Genomic DNA, 11,969 nt, shown 5'->3' with positions numbered 1-11,969 from the left:
GAAGCCAGGACAATATATTTTGTGGAGAATAGAGTTTGAAGATCAGGCCAGAATTTACTTGCAACAGGCATTGTTTAAAAGAAGCAGGGCCCCCAAGCCAACATTCTCTATGTTAATGGGCAGAGATGACTGGGGAGATCCCCGGCAGCATGTGAAAATTCCCAGAGAGTCCTTACAAGCTATTTCTAAGATAGCCATCTCTGCGTGGCGTAAAATACCACAGCCTGAGGGAAAGGTTTCGGTTCTCTCTGGTATCAGGCAGAGACCGGAGGAGCCTTTTGAAGAATTTATTGCTAGGTTAGAAGAGACTGTAAAAAAAATGATGCCTGAGTCAGAGAGAGCAGAAATTTTATTAAAACAATTGGCTTGGGAAAATGCCAACACAGTCTGTAAAGACTTGCTACAGCCATTAAAAAGGACAGGGACAATAGAAGATTTTATCAGGGCATACATGGACGTGTCTCCTGCAGTTATTCAGGGAATGGCCATGGCAGCTGCCCTACAAGGACAGACCCTGCCACAATTCATTAAAAACAAGAACGCAGGGAGAAGACAAAAAGGGAAGTGTTTCAAGTGTGGCCAGACAGGACACTTTGAGAGGGAGTGTCCCCAAGGTAGAGGAGAAAACCGGGGGCTTGGACCCCCACCTGGTCTGTGCCCATGGTGCCAAAAGGGACTCCATTGGAGGAGAGACTGCAGGTCTAAAACTCAAAGGATGGGACCCCACAAGAGGATTTAAAAAACTTCATCACCCAGATGTGGTAATCTAAAAATAAAAATTATTTTGCTAAGGTAAATAGATATGTAAGGTAAAAGCCTAAGTATTTAAACTGACTAACTTCTTAGAGGTGTCAACGTGACAATTCTTCATCTCCAAATTAAAATACAAATTATATGTATGTTTTTAAATCAGAGAGGTTCTGAGACATAATGGAGGGCCCCCATGATGCCCTGTGAAACTATTTCTGTGGAAATTAGTCCACAACAAAATTTGTTGTTTGTTTGGCACTGTAAATCTTCTGAAAAACATTGTCACAAATGTGTGTTGACTCTTTAAGTAATTTGAGTTTGTTTAGAGTTTAAAATAAAATTAATTTAAAAAATCAATATACTTTAGTTAAATTTGGTGTAAAGATCCTGACATTCAGAGATTGATAGATAAGGTTAAATAAACTAGACTTTAGATTTACTTCCTTTAAAATTCAAACAGAGCCTTTTAAAATAGATATCACACACTTAGGGTGTGTCTCAATTTTAACTGAGTGTGACAAAAGACTAAAAGATATATATATATATATATATATATATATAAAGTTGTCTAGTACCTTCTCACTTAAAAAGATAAAATAAGCCTAGATAAACAAAAAACATAACTTGTCAATGGTTATGCTGATAAATTTCATGCCTAGAGCTTTTGCTCTGGTACCCCTCTATATATCTTTCCACATTTAAAAATATCTCATTTATTTCAAGACAGTGTCAAAAGTCTATTTTTGATACATACATATGTTTCTGATCTGATAAAATGTTTAATATTTGATAAATCCTTATTAAAAAATTATTCTAAAGATGTCATTATAAGATGGTGTAAAAGTAAAAGATTATTTTAAACATATATGACTTTTATAATGAGTAAAGTACTATGATCCTAACATTAAACTAAGTTCTAATAATATGCTTAAATTGTTTAAGTGATTTTAAAATTATACTACAAAGATGATAATCATTTTATTGTTAAAAAGGCCTTCTAAAATTATATAAATATATTTAAACAAATTCTTAGTCATTAGATTATCAATTTTAATATTTTTCCTGGCTTTGTGTATGTCTTGCTGGTCACAAATAAAAGACTACAACCATGACAAGCCTTCACATAAAAAACCAGCCTTTCATATGGTAAAAAACTTTCTTAAAATAAAAAATTCCCTATATGTAGCCCAATTTCAGTTTATGTGACTTAACAATGTTTTTATGTTTTTCCAAAGATAACAAAATCTCAGCTGATTCCAACAGCCTTAATAGTCTTTACTGATGGGTCCTCCTCAAAGACAAGACCACAGACTCCACACAGCATTCTTGGTGGAGCACTCTTTACTATTAATATTTTAATTGAACACACAGAGAAAATCTGCCAGTGATGGGTTCTGAAGAACTACAACTAACAGTAGATATGCACTGGTTAAATAGAAAGACCCCCTGTCAGGGTCCTAAAAAAGATCAGATCCCATCCTCATATGGGGACGAGGGCATATTTGTGTTTTCTCCCATACAGATAATAAAGCCCGCTGGCCACCAGAGAGGTCCATCCAACAAACAGAAGAGAAAGAGACAAAATGCCTGCAGATGCTGAGACCTATGAAAATTGACAAAAAGGATAAAAAAGCTGAGGCTTGAGATCACCCAGCGTTGTTGATAAAGATTATACAAGAAAAATTAAGCTCATGATCTTCTCCCCATATGGGGTCTCTGCCATAGTAGTTATAGAGCACTATGTATTACTCCTTTGCCTTATAATTCCTCCACTCCATGGGATAGGACTAAGAACCAACCACCTTATGGGCATTTGGCAACACAATGATATTTCCCATGACATTGATACCCTTCAAGCCCAGATTAGTGCCATAAGCGCTTCCTCCCTAGATATCCCGGATGTTTGAGAATTTGCCCAATCTCTAAAAGAGGGTTTGACATCTCTCAACCCTATTAATTGGCAACATATTCTCATATCACTGGGAGGCATTGTTTTCATACTAGTAATTGTTCTGCTTATTCTTCCAGTCCTCTTCAAGCTCCTCTCCAGATCCATCAGACAGCTCCAAACAGAATTCTACCGCTTTAAACTAAATAAAAAAGAGGGAGATGCGCCGCCCCGTCACGACCACCAGAGAGACTGACAAAGTCATCTCCTCTGGACCTGCATTCAGACTTCAAAGAAGCTGGGCAGAAGGACGGGAATGGGTCGACGCATTCTCCCCCCATTATTGCTACAAACAATTATACTGTCACAATTGATTAATAATGCTTTGGCAGTGCCTGGTGAGAATGGAGAGTCAGAAGCACCCCCTCTCCCTTACACAGGAACATATTTGAAAGTTACATTATTGAAAGTGGAGAAGGTGGGTCAACATAGACGGACAAAACAAGTCATGTTATGACTTGCCCCTCATAGAAACAATACAGAGATTGAGGCCTCCCAGGTACAAGTTGACATATTGAAACAAAGAAAGATTAATAGTTAAACTGTACCAGACCTAGATGAGCAGTGGTCCACGACTAGGCAAAGATCTGTACGCCCCCATAAAAGATTAATGGTAGAGATAGCCCTCAGCAAAAGTCTAAAACAATTCTGGGTATGACCTCCCCTGAGAACAGAACGATACAAAATATTGTACCCATTCTTTACAGTTATGAGAAAATAACATGTAGCCTGCCAAAGCCACAAGACTATTGTTACTTCTTTATGAGCTGGTTGCTTAGGCAACCTGTATGTAACCTGAAAAAAGTATAAAAGCTAATGCAGTTTCACTATTAAAAATGAGTCCAGATTCACCCTCCAATAGAGTGTGGTGTCTATCTGTTCTCCCTCACCGACTCCTGACCCACCTGGGAGGTTGCCTTCAAGACCCCTGACCCTCCTGCTGCTCGTCCACTGAGTGGTCCGCGGCATCATACCATACCATACCATACCATACCATACCATACCATACCATACCATACCATACCATACCATACCATACCATACCATACCATACCATACCACATCATGCCTGTAGCATCACACCATATATGTCCTCTACGTCATGAGTTAAGGACCTTGTGATGAGAACATCTCTGCCCCCCACTCTGGAATCCAAGCACCATCTTGGGTCCACATGGTTGAGAAGGGACACACCTACTATCTCTCTCTGGGATGGCTCGGGGTCCACCCTCTCAAGACTCAATGTAGAGATGATAGATCTTGACCCAGGCTGGAGGGGGGGGGGTCAATTTCTCCCACACCTCTTGATGCAAAGTGTAATTTTAGTTTGGTCTTCTTGGTCAAAAATTTAATTTCATCTGGGTTCAAGCTCCTGTTTCCCACCTGCTGGGGGAAAGTTTCAAGAATGGTGAAGCAGGACTAGAGTTGCCTGTCTCTTTCCTTCTCTATCTCCTTCCCCCTTCTCAATTTCTCTCAGTGTCTGTTCAATAATAAGTAAATAAAAGATAAAAAGGAAAAATCCTACAAAGAAAATTAATTTTAGTTCTTAGCTTTCTCTATTGCTTCAGAAAATAAATAACCGTAATCATTTATTATTCTATTTAATCTCCCTGATAGGTGGTAACTCAACACCTACCTGTTGCTGTTCTAAAAAGCTCCAAATTGAGAATCATAGCAGAGTTGGGTACAGTAAGTGATGAGTCAAGAAAAATCTATGACTAGATATGCTTCTGGGTCCTTATGGGTATCAATTGTAGGAGATTCTGATTCAGAGATAGACTTCACAACTAGCAGTGCACAAACTCAGTGTTTGATCTGTACTTGATGTTCCAAATAATTCCTTTCTCAACCTCTTTACCCTGACTTTACTCCAGAAGATTTGATAGATTAGCTATATCTTTGTGGTCTGTGCCCTGTGTTGAAATTTACTCCAAGTTTAAATCATAATTTTGTTGCTTTGTTCATGAAACATATAGACCTCTATGAGCCCTACACTCAGGAGTCTAGGAAAAACAGAGAATTCTTTGAGTTGACTCCTTAAAGAACTGAGTTCATGCTGGTTGATTGCCAGACTACAAGCAAGAAACTATAAGGGTTACATTGCCTATTTAACCCGTGCCTCACTAGGGGAAGAGAGAGACAGGCTGGGAGTATAGATCTACCTGCCAACACCCATGTTCAGCAGAGAAGCAATTACAGAAGACAGACCTTCTGCCTTCTGTACCTCATAATGATCCTAGGCCCATACTCCCAGAGGGATAAAGAATAGGAAAGCTTTCAAGGTAGGGAGTGGGATAAAGAGTTCTGGTAGTGGGAATTATGTGGAATTTTACCCCTCTTATCCTATGGTCTTGTAGGTATTTCTATTTATAAAAATAAATTAAAAAATGCCTTTTTAATCATAAAATAGTTATCTAAATAATTTTTATGACTGGAATAAACAGATAACACAGCCATGTCATCTTAATTTTAATAATTATTTTTGAGAGCTTAGATATGTTAAATAGGCAGGTGGGGAACAGTTGTTATTATTAGAAGTTATTTTCAGGGCTGGGCAGTGGTGCACTGATTTAAGTGCACATGCTACAATGCACCAGGAGCCAGGTTCAAACTTCCAGTCCACACTTAATGGAGTGGGGGTGTGGGAGCTTCTTAATTGGTGAACCAATACCACAGATGCCTCTAAATCTCTCTCTTTCTAATCCTCCTTCCTTCAAGTTTCTCTATCTTTCCAAAATAAATAAATACAGGAAGAAAGAAAGAAAGAAAGGAAGAAGAGATTATTTCAAGTAAAATTTTGTAGAATACAATATTTAAATAAAAAATTTTTTTCTTTTTATATTTATCTATTTATTTAATTTTCCTTTTGTTGCCCTTGTTGTTTAACATTGTTGTGGTTATTGATGTCGTTGTTGAATAGGACAGAGAGAAATGGAGAGAGGAGGGGAAGACAGATGGGGGAGAGAAAGATAGACACCTGCAGTCCTGCTTCACCACCTGTGAAGCGACTCCCTTGCAGGTGGGGAGCCGGGGCTCAAACTGGGATCTTTAAGACAGTCCTTGCACTTTGCATCAGGTGCGCTTAACCCGCTGCGCCACTGCCTGACTCCCAGAATATAATACTTTTAAATGGAGTTCTAGTTGAAGTCCCTAAACTAGTTCAGGTCAAAACTTTTCCACGTCTTCATGTGTGAGTGTCCCTGTGAGAACACACCATTGTGCTCAGTCCCAAGCACAGAGGAGAGCAACACCCTGCATCATCAGAGGCACCTTTTAATTCGAAGAAACAACTGGGGACCATGGGGCCTCAGAGCTTATTGGAGTTAGAGCCATAGTACAGGAGAAATTAGGCAGTGATCCCTGACTCTGGCTGGCACTGTGTATGTAGCAATCTCTACCACTGACGTCACTGCTCAGGGTGCAGGTGAGTCTGGCTGTTGATCCAGAAGATGCAGAGAGGGAGGGAGGCTGAGTCACCATAGATTGGGAGAGGGACCTGCAAACACAGACACTCATGACATCAGGGCAGGGCAGGGATTAGGGTGAAGTTTTTCAGGATTCTGAGTAAATGATAAGCACATCAAAATGAGTGAAAAGCTCTTGACTTTAAAATTCCAGTTTTAGAAACAACCATAAGGCTGATTTGACTTGATTACAAAGGATTTGCATGAAGATCCTTTGTGTAAATGAATGACGATGTGAGTAATTTTGAGATCCTCCACAGAATGTAGAGGAAGACCTCTGTAGGAACGTGGGTCATGACATCAAGACTGAGGAAGCAAAAGCAGAGGGTAAACCTGACCAGAAGTTGCTGGATGTGCATGTTATGTTGAGAAAGGGGGCTTTTTATGTCACTTCAGCCATGAGTCTGGAGCACTGTGTGAGTCTTGAGACTATCATCATAGGCCAGGCAGTAATAATCAGCCTGATCCTCAGACTGTGGCCCAGAGATGCTTAGGATGGCTGAGATGGCAGACTTGGATCCTAGAAATCGATCAGGGACCCAAGTGTAGTTTTCTAGTCTGTTATATAAGGAGCTTGGGGGCAGTTCCTGGGAATGGTTGAAACCAGCTCACATACTTTCCCCCAAGATTGTCACTGATTCCTATGCAAGAAACTGTGATGCTTTGACCCAGAGACCCAGACACTGAGGATAGTTGAGTCAGCACAGGCTGGGCCCAATATCCTGGAAGTTGAAAACAAATACAAACAAACAACATCTAAGTGCTAATTAGGGAGTCTAGAGACAAAATAGCAATGAAACATCTTGAGCCTTGCCCCGCTAGGGAAAGAGAGAGACAGGCTGGGAGTATGGATCGACCTGTCAATGCCCATGTTCAGCGGGGAAGCAATTATAGAAGCCAGACCTACTACCTTCTGCATCTCACAATGACCTTGGGTCGATACTCCCAGTCAGATAGGCAATGGGATAGCTATCAGGGGAGGGGATCTGGTGGTGGGAATTATGTGGAGTTGTACCCTTTTATTCTATGGATTGGTTAATGTCTCCTTTTTTAAATATTTATTTATTCATTTTCCCTTTGTTTTTGCCCTGTTGTTTTATTATTATAGTTATTATTGTTGTTGTTGTTGATGTCTTCATTGTTGGATAGGACAGAGAGAAATGGAGAGAGGAGGGGGAGAGAAAGATAGACACCTGCAGACCTGCTTCACCACTTGTGAAGCGACTCCCCTGCAGGTGGGGAGCCGGGGGCTTGAATCGGGATCCTCTTGCCAATCCCTGTGCTTTGTGCCACTTGCACTTAACCGTTACGCTACCGCCCGACTCCCTAACGTTTCCTTTTTATAAATAAATAAATAGAAAAGATCCTTATCCTGTTATCAACTGTTGTTACCTATGCAATGAGCAATGATGATGAGAAGTAGAGGAGTCCAGGACATGGTGCACTCAGCTCCCTGAAACCCACTGTGATACTATATACAGTGGAGTACTACTCAACTATTAAAAATGATGAATTCACATTCTTCACTTCATCTTGGATGGACGTTGAAGATATCATGTTAAGTGAAATAATCCAGAAAAGAAGGATAGATATGGTATGGTCTCTTTCACGGAAAGAAGATGAGAAATAAGAAAAGGAGAAACACAAAACAGAATTTGGACTAGGTCTGGACCAAACCCAGTATTTTTTATTTTGGTATTGTACCAAAGTAAAAGTCTTAGTGTGTATGTGGGGGTCATTCTGATCTTAGAGCACAATGGTGGAGTGTATGTTTGTGTGATAGAAATCAGAACTGATTGAGCTGTTCTATGTGCTTATTTTATTCTATTTTGCCTTATTTTTACCAGGTCACTGCACAGATCTGACTTATGGTAGTGCAGGGACTTTTAGTTGTTGTTGATTTGATTTTGAAACAAAGAGGACATTGCTCAGATCTGGCTTATGGTGAAGCTGGGGACTGAATCTGGGACCTCAGAGCCTCAAGGATGAGAGTCATTTTTATAACTACTATGCCAAGATGGTTTATTTCATCTCTTTAAAATGGCAATTTAGAGACTCAGTGAGATATCGCACTTGGTAGAGTACCCAACATACCACATGGACTCGTTAAGAGAGTTCTAGGGGAACCTTCAGTGCAGTGGTTTCTCTTGTTACTTCTAATTGTAACTAAAAGTTGGCCCAGAGCAATATAATTACATATGTGTGAGGCCCCTCTAACACCAAAACAAGCAAGCAATGAAAAAGGGAATCACATTTTTCTTCCATAATTTTAAGTAGTATCACAAACTGATATAAAGAATTAGCTTGGAGCTGGGTGGTGGCGCACCAGTTTGAGCACATTTGGTTGAGTGCACATGTTACAATGTGCGAGGACTCAGGTTCGAGTTCGTGGTCACTACCTGTAGGGGGAAAGCTTTGCAAGTGGTGAAGCAGTGCTGCAGGTGTGTCTGTCTTCCTCTCTATCCTCCCCCTTCACCGTTGATATCTGGCTATCTCTAGCCAGTAAAGAAATAAAAGTAAGAAGAAATTTTTAAAAATTAGCTTTCCACAAGGCATAAGTAAAAGAATCACAGAAGAAGGAGTTAAGGGTGATCTACTAATAATAATGCTTCAACCAGTCACCAGTGCAGAGATAGAGGAGAGTGACAAAAACCCCAGCACAAAGGAGGGTATCAAATAAAGTGACTCCCCAAAAATCACTGGTGGAGACACAGGTCCATAATAGATCTGAACTATCGTAAGTGCTTTAGTGTAGAGGACTTTTTTTTTTTTTTTTAAATTTAATAAGTGCTTTAGTGTAGAGGACTTTTTTTTTTTAAATTTAAGTGCTCTAGAATCTTTAGTACTGCTGCCTAATCAGCATCATAACAAATTGTATGGTTTCCTTGGGCGGATTAGGGGAAGTAGGGACTTACAGACCTTAATAAAGAGAGAGTGGTCAAAGAAGGGATTGTATATTCCATAGAGACTAGGGATTTGAACCCCAGTCCTTGAGCACCTGTAGTGCGTGTCCTCAACCAGGTCCACCACCACTCAGCCGATCCCATCATGCAACCCCATTGGGGAAACTTCTAAGAGTAATCTCAACTATCTATACTCTCAGGAGAGATAGCTAGATTGATTTGCAGTTATGCTTCTGGATAAGTACCCCAGCCAGATTTAGGAGAGGAGATGCACACAGTCACAACCATCTGTAGAAAACAATCTACTCAAAACCTCTGTAGCCCCAGAGTACTGAGTACTTTGAGATTCATGAAAAGTGAAGAAGTTTCCCATGCTTGTCTTCAGTCTCCAGATTCTCTGTGTCATTTCAGGTGTCTGAGTGCAGGTATGCATCCCTACTCACCTAGCCATGAGAGTCCTCGTGTTTTGAACCATTGTTTAGATCACTTTAATCTCTATACCAGAGTCTGAATATGTTAACACATATATGCTGAGTTATATTTGAACTTCTGGTTTTTTTTTTTTGGTTTCTCAATAATTATATTCACATTAAGAACCAGTGAATTTTTTTTTGCAACCTATTCAAGATTTCTCTGTGACCATCATTTCTCCCCTAGTCCTACCTTTATTTTTTCCCATCATGACCTGTGCAATCTCTCAAGATGAGCACTTAAAAATGATGACACTGATTTGCCAAGAGTTAGTTCTCCTGATAAAGTATAAACTACCATGTGTTAAGACTCAAGTTTGAGTTCCTAACATCACAGAGACCACCATGCATAGCCAGGGAAAGCTTCATGCATGGTGGAGTGATGCTTCAGTGTCTCTCTTTCTCTGTTTCTTTATCCACCTGTTTTTATTTCCCTGTTTCTATCCAAAATCAAAAGAAAAAAGAAACCTGTGGGATATGTAGGATTGTTCAGCTTTAAATTCCAGGAGTGGGAGGGGTGAAAAGATGGAGGTTGTTCGTTTTTCTGGGGCCGGGTGGTGGTGCATCTGGTTGAGTGCACATGCTATACTGCACAAGGACCCAGATTTGAGCCGCCAGTCCCCACCTGCAGGGGGAAAGCTTTGAGAGTGGTGAATCAGGGCTGCATCTGTCTCTCTGTTTCTCTCCCTCCCTACCGCCCCCTTCCATGTCAATTTCTGGCTATATCTATCTAATAAATGAAGTGAAAAAATATTTAAAGCCTGAAAATCATAGAATTAATTTGGTTAATTTAAAAGAGAGAGAGGTTGTTCATTTTTCTATTTTTCTACCAGAGGAATGTGTGTAGGTAGACAAGCCATGAGCAATTAACACATATGGTTTGTGTATGTGTGTGTGAGTTACATGCTGGTTTTAAGTACTTGAAGAGGTTTTCTGGTTTTATTTTCCTTATTTACTTTTATCAAGAAGATAATGTGAGCAAGAAAAATAGAAAGAGAAACAGAATATAACACCTAACACCACAGCACCAAAGTTTCCTTCAATGTAGTGAGGTTAAGCTTGAATCTGGCTCACACAAACGGCCATTCAGGACATTACCCAGGTGAACCCTTTTGGTGAACTAATATTTCCATATATGCAAATTTTGGGACTAAGATTACAAAGCTAAGATATATCAATTTTTTGTGAAAAGTATAATAGGGGACCAAATTGCGGTATGCCCTATAGAACATGCACATTACATTGTGCAAGGATATGGTTCAAGTCTAGTGTCCGACCAGCAAGGAAAAAGCTTCACAAGGGTTGGAGCACCACTGTAGGTTTCTCTTTTTCTCTCTCCTTCTCTACCCCTTCCTAGTCTGTCAATGTTGTCCTGTGCCTGTATATAGAAGAAAACTAGTGAAAAAAATGTCACCACGAGAATTGGATTTCTAGTGTATATACCAAGCGTCAGTGATAAGGATGGTAGAAATAAACCAACCAACAAACTGGCCCGGGGATAAACAATCACCAGTAATGGAAATTGTTGGGAACATGTGTGAGCCATCTTTGGATGGAGGTTTGAGAAGATAACCTCTTGGTAAGTCTCTCTCAACCGAGGTGAGCATAAGGGGGGAAACTCAGACTTGGTTCTTTCCTTCTTGACTCTCAGGCCCACAGATACCCCAGGACTTCCCTCCATTAACTGCAGGCCACATGGCCGCAGATTCACTCATTCAAAGTCACCTTCTGATCACAGAAGAACACACCTTATCACACACTTCATCACACACCTCAGACCCCAGACAAGAGAAATTACAAACTATATGGCCTTTTGATATCCATCTTCTCTCTGTCTCACCCTACGGGTTTAACCCCTATGCTTCTCTCAAATACCTTTGGATAATTAAGTTGCTTGTGTTATGGAAAATAACTGTCTTGTATCTCATCAATTCCTGTCATACCAACCCCCTACCTTAGGGGCATGCTGACTTTTAAGAAACCTGTAATTTCTGTCATATTGCAACAATAATTACCTCCATTGCTTTTCTATTTAACTCATGTCCACTTTGCTAATAAACGGACTCTAGGATTCTGGGACTCTAAGGACTCAGATTCTAGATTCACGCTAAGAGTCCCCTGGTGTCTTTTACTTCGTGTCACCCCTGTCGTGAGCGAGAAAGAACCAGCCCGTTACCTTTTCCCTGGAGGACACCCTGCCGGAGAAGGAGAGAGACACCCTGAAAGGAAATAAAGGGTTTTATGTTTCCAAAATATCTTTTGACTACATTAAGTTCAATCTTGAAGGATATTGAGAACAAAGTGGAGAGAAAGGTGTTTACTACAGAAGAAGCCCTGAAGAAATAGGGCTCAGTACCTCAGCTGAGAAGAAACAGCTGAGTCTGAGTGGGAACTGCTGTGTGTTCACGTACATAGCAGAAGAGAAAGGGAGTTT

At 40.2% G+C, this 11,969-nt stretch overlaps 1 pseudogene; it reads right to left on the bottom strand.

Moving 5' to 3' along the window:
* Positions 1-6,554: 6,554 nt before the first annotated feature.
* Positions 6,555-7,600, bottom strand: LOC132539057 (immunoglobulin lambda variable 1-47-like; annotated as a pseudogene).
* Between the last annotated feature and the right edge of the window lie 4,369 nt (positions 7,601-11,969).

This window comes from Erinaceus europaeus, chromosome 6 (genome assembly GCF_950295315.1).
Source record: "Erinaceus europaeus chromosome 6, mEriEur2.1, whole genome shotgun sequence".
NCBI classification, from domain to species: Eukaryota; Metazoa; Chordata; class Mammalia; order Eulipotyphla; family Erinaceidae; genus Erinaceus; species Erinaceus europaeus.
The sequence above is the reverse complement of the archived record's forward strand: the minus strand, read 5'-3'. Positions and strand labels throughout refer to the sequence as shown.